Source organism: Lutra lutra, chromosome 7, assembly GCF_902655055.1.
Source record: "Lutra lutra chromosome 7, mLutLut1.2, whole genome shotgun sequence".
Classification (NCBI taxonomy): Eukaryota; Metazoa; Chordata; class Mammalia; order Carnivora; family Mustelidae; genus Lutra; species Lutra lutra.
The window spans coordinates 71,081,186-71,087,071 of record NC_062284.1 but is presented as its reverse complement, the minus strand read 5'-3'; positions in this window follow the sequence as shown (position 1 = coordinate 71,087,071).

Genomic DNA, 5,886 nt, shown 5'->3' with positions numbered 1-5,886 from the left:
TTTGCAGTTTTTGTCTTATTTAAATTTAATGTTTTTCAGAATATTTTCTGAAGTTGATACCGTTAGGTTTCAGTTATTACTATATGCAAAAAGAATTTTCTGTTCAGTCTTTTGTTTTAACTTCATGTATGCTAATGAGATCCTAGCAATCTTATATTTGTAAAGGCTTTGTGATTAAGGTAACATTAAATGTTTGCATATTTTGAGTCTTCATCTCATTTATAAAGCACTGTAGTACCATATGTCAGAAATAGATGGATGAGACAAGGAGCTTACATTCTGAGAAATTATATAATACTTAATGCAAGGTAGAAGGTGTTACATTCCTTATGAGAGATGGAAATAAAGTTCCAGTAAGTCTAAAGGAATGAATTACTCAATTTAGGGGATAAGTGGGATGAGTGGTAGAGGAAGGACTTTTGAGAGGTGGGTTGCTGAGGGCATGGTGGGAGGCAAGGGAGATAGAAGAGTGTTCTAGTAGAAGGATTCTTATTTTCAAGTAGGCAAGGACTTGGGAAAATGTGGACTGGTAAAGGAAGTTTTGTTGGAGAGTATAGCCATGTGAAGGAAGGAACTCTTGATTTTTCTCCTTAACGTGGTCCTTTCTTCCCAGCCTTTAATTCAGTAAATGATATACCACTATGCATTTACCCACTCAGATACTCAGACCAACCTTGGAGTCGTACTTGATTCCTTAAAGGCAGTGACCAACAGCCACCAAAATATACTGAATTTGTTGATCTCTCCCATTGCTGGCCCCATTCCCCAAGCCACTAATATTTCTTAGCTGGACACTTGGCTGTGGTTCCTAACACACCACTTTCCACTCCTGTTACCTGTCCATGTTGTGCTCCCTTCCATCCCCCACGTCTCCCTGCTTTCATTCTTTTTTTTTTTTTTTAAGATTTTATTTATTTATTTGACAGAGATCACAAGTAGGCAGAGGCAGGCAGAGAGAGGGGAAAGCAGGCTCCCTGCTGAGCAGAGAGCTTGATGCGGAACTCCATCCCAGGACCTGAGACCATGACCTGAGCTGAAGGCAGAGGCTTAACCCACTGAGCCACCCAGGGGCTCCCCTGCTTCCATTCTTAATAACAATTTAAAAATGTTCCAAACTTAATTCTGCCTGTATTTGGTATATTTCTTTTCCATTAGACAGTCCCCTGATTCATAGCTTGGTTGACTCTTTACTCATTCTGATCTTGGTTCAACTTTTAACTTCCTTATAGGGAGATCTAATTAGTTACTGTATCCCTAGTAGTTTATACATGCTCAAATGCTTTTTGAATGAATAAAATGAAATGGAATATTGGGTTGGACATGTAATTGGGAAACCAGATTAAGGACATGGATGCAGGGAAAATACAGTTTCAGCTGTGCCTAGCCTTTCCTTCATTGAGGTAGATCTTTATACTTCGTTCTCTGAATGAGGAAGTGTCAAAGAACTTGCTGTTACAAGCCCTCACATCACTGAAATTGGTATACCTGATTTTCCATAGCAAGGATGGATTAGGTAGGTGTTCACTGCTTCTCTGCTCTTGGCTTGAGATCAGAACCTTGCAGGCATTCTCCATGTGATATCCAAGGCTCTTTACTGCCCTATTACCAACAGCAGGCTAATTAGTGTATTGTAAACTCATTACTGTAAACTTGCATACAAGCTAATGTTTCCAGTGAAACATCTTTCTCTACAGATGTAAAATTGACCCTTGAATAATGCATGGATTAAGGTGCCCGACCCCCTGCACAGTAGAAAATCCACAAATAAACTTTTGACGCCAAAATACAACTACTAATTAACTTTACTTTTTTTTTTTTAAGATTTATTTATGGGATGCCTGGCTGGTTCAATTGGTTAAGTACCTTTCGCTCAGGTAATGATCCAACCCTGCTCAGCGGGGAATGTGTTTCTCCACCTCCCTTCCCCTCCCCCTGCTCATGCTCTCTTGCTCTCTCAAATAAAATCTTTAAAAAATTTATAAAGGATTTATTTGACAGAGGGAGTGGGGAGGGGCAGAGGGAAAGAGTCCTGAAGCAGACTCCCCACTGATTGCAAAGCCCCCTGCAGAGCTCCATCCCAGAACCCTGAGACCATGACCTGAGCCAAGCCGAAATCAAGAGCTGGCTCCTCAACTGACTGAGTCACCCAGAGGCCCCAAATTAAGCCTACTTCTGACTAGAAACCTTCCTGATAACAGTTGATACACATTTTGTATGTTACGTGTACTACATACATTATTTTTAGAGTAAGGGGAAAGAAATTGTTTTTAAAATCATAAGGAAAATACATTTATAGTACTATGTTGAAAAAGTTCACATATATAGATGTGGACCTGTGCAGTTCAAATCTGTGTTCAAGGATAAGGGTTACTGCAGAAATGATCACTGTAGAGCAGTCATATTTTAATTTAAGGATGAGTATCAGAGGCAGATAAACCAGTGGGTGGCTTTCTGTCAGGCTATGCTAAGTTATAGAACACAAGGGGCACCTGGGTGGCTCTGTCAGCTAAGTATCTAACTTTGGCTCAGGTCATGGGACTAAACAACGCCCCCCACCCCCACCCCAAGGCCCTACACTGGGCATAGAGCCTGCTTGAGATTTCTCTCTTTGCCCCCTGCCCCAATCTCCACTCTTCCTCTCTCTCACATAAGTAAAATTCTTAAAAAAAAACACAACTTCCATGTTTTCAGTTATTCTCAACCACTTTAATATCAATATTACGAGAAGCCCCAATTACTATGAATGTACTTGCTAAAAGAAGACTAAAAATAATATATATATATATATATTTTATTTTTTTTTTTTTAAGATTTTATTTATTTGACAGACAGAGATCACAGTAGGCAGAGAGGCAGGTAGAGAGAGAGAGGAGGAAGCAGGCTCCCTGCTGAGCAGAGAGCCCGATGCGGGGCTTGATCCCAGGACCCTGAGATCATGACCTGAGCCGAAGGCAGAGGCTTAACCCACTGAGCCACCCAGGCGCCCTATATATATATTTTAAATTGGAAGACAATTACTACATCTGTCCTGTAAAACATCTGTCTTGAATACCTGTATGTAAGTTAGGTCTCTGGCTCAAGTTTTTCCCAGTTGGGGTAATTTAAGATGGTATATATAGTAGTGTTCCTGCCAAGTATATTTTCTCGTGTGTTAGGTTTATATGTAAACTTTAAAGATCCATTAATTGTACTTGTTTCATGTCTTGTAACTTTATGTTTTGTTACAACATTGCCAGCTGATTGCAGTAATTCAGTCCCATGGAAGATCTGTTCTATTAGTATCAGAAGCAAAGAGGAAAACGTTTCAATAAAAGGAGGATAAAGTGTGGAATTTAGCAGAGTAGTGAGAGTGGGACCTGAGGAAAGGCTGATAAGGAAATTTGTAGATCTGGTCGCTTAACAACAGTTTCAGTAGAGAAGGTATGTATCCACATGGGGCTGAGGAATAGAAGAGCCATGAGTTAGTGGTAAGGGTGTGGTTCTTTTGAGAGATTGTGAAGCATGTGAAAGAAGGTACTATTTTTGGATTTGCTTTTAACTGGAGGAAAGATATGAGTTTGGTTACAGGCAAAACAAAAAATAGAGAAGAAAAATCAAAGATGTAGAGGAGGCAAAAAGGCAAGAACTAGGATGAAGAGCATGGCTGAAGACATCCTTTACATGTCTTTTCAGAGTCAGAGGATGAATGACTCAAGTTCAGGTAGGGAAAGGGACACTAGAAGAGTTGGCTCACCAAATGACCTTAGTCCCATTCATGAGAGGTGGTGAGTTCTTTTTTCTGGGGGGTATGAGAGAAGAGGATGGAAGTTTGAGACCCAGTTGTTTGCCAGCAAAGATCAGTCTCTGCTGATCAAGAGGAATTCCTTCCTTACCCTGACTCTTCACCTTTACATTTTTTATTGTACCTGAGGGTTCAACCTCGATGGCGATGGTCTTCCCCAGTGAGGATTTTCATGAAAATCTGCATCTTGGTGGCAATTCCACCTGAGGTCTGGAGGAAAAGGAGGGTCAGACTTGGGGACATATGAGAAGGCATTGGGTAGGCCGGTGGCCAGAGAGAGGCCCAAGAGCACACAGTCCAGTTTTCTTTTTTTAAAAGTTTTCTTTTTTTTAAACTTTTTTAAAAGTTATGCTTGTATGTGATTCTGAAGTCAAGTAGTATAGAAAGGACATGAAAAACTAAGAATCACAATATAGACCTCTACCAGCAAGTTCAGCTCCCCAGTGGGAGAACTACTTGAAACACTCAGATTTATCTGTTTGCTGGCAGTTCCCTCCATACCTCTCATTGGTATGTTTATATCACTGTTTCTTGATTTCTTAATTTTAGACGTAAATTAATGATTTTCAAGATTGATGAGGATTTGGTTTATGCTTCCCACCCTCCTTTGAGGATTATAATATCACTACTCTTGATTCCTTTATACGCTTCCTTTACAATGTCTAATAATATTTTTTTATTTTTTCTTTCTTTTCTTCCTTCCTTCCTTCCTTCCTTTCTCTCTCTTTCTTTCTTTCTTTTATGTATTTCACACACATAGCAGGATCCCTGCTTGGGGCTCAATTCCAGGATACTGGGATTATGAACTGAGCCGAAGGCCGACGGTTAAATGACTGAGCCACCCAGGCGCTCCAGCCTTAATTTTTATAATGGCTGTCAATAGTAATTCTTGTCTCTCTGGTAGGTAAGATGACAATATTAATGCCCCATCTTTCCTTTTGACTATCCTTCCACCATCCGTCTTTTGTCATCTATGTTCTTCTAGTTACATTGTCAAAGTTGATTACATTTGCATTCTGTTTTATTACTACTGTTAATAGTTAGCTTTATTGATTGATACAGTTCAATGCAGATCACAGTTTATACTAGGATCACATTTCTTTACTTAGTATTTTGTTTTTCTTGATATTTTAAAAAGATTTTAATTATTTATTTGACAGACATCACAAGTAGGCAGAGAGGCAGGCAGCTAGAGAAGGGGAAGCAGTAGTTTGTCTCTCTTTTTCTCAGCTTCTTGATTCTCCTGCATTTGGTCTTCTATATCACTAATTCTCTCCTGCTTCATTTATCCTAGCAGTTTGAGTCTCTATTTTTTATTGCACCTCATTAATAGTCTTTTTGATTTCCACTTGGTTAAATTTTATTTCTTCAGAAAGGGATTCTGTAGTATTTTCTATGCTTTTTTCAAGCCCAGCTAGTATCTTTTTAATCATCATTCTGAACTGTAGTTCTCACATCTTACTAATGTCCGTGTTGATTAGGTCCCTGCCTCTTATTCTTTTTTTTTTTTTTTTTGAGGTGAGTTTTTCCTTTTTGTCATTTTGCCCAGATAAGAATAGATGAATGAGAGAACAAAATGCTAAAATGGTAAGAATGACCCCAGAAAAATACACACTAAATAAATCAGAAGAGACTCAAAACCAGGGAGAAAAGAAAGGGAAAAAAAAAAAAAAAAAGAATACGATCAGGCTGGTGAATAGAACAGAGCCCATACAATGGATTTTGGGTGTATTTTGGTCTGTTAGAAGAAACTGCCTCCCAAAATTTTAAAGAAAGAAAAACATACATGTACAAAATAAGGGTAAATACAATGAAGGGATGGAATAGGATTGTAAAATGAAAATTAAGAAAGAGTTTGAAAAAGGAATTGATAAGTTGGTTCAAAAAGGAAAGAAGAAAAATTTTTTTAAATTAAAAAAAATTAAGAAAATTTTGAAAAGTAACTTTGAAAGACTAAAGAATCATGAGGGAAAAGCCATGAATTCTATGTGCTGTATTCCCCTTGCACTGGAGTTTTGCAGTTCTCATTGATTAGTAACCTAGGTCTTGGCTGGATATTCTTGCTGGTCTTCTGGAGGAAAGGCCTGTTGCAGTGATTCTCAACT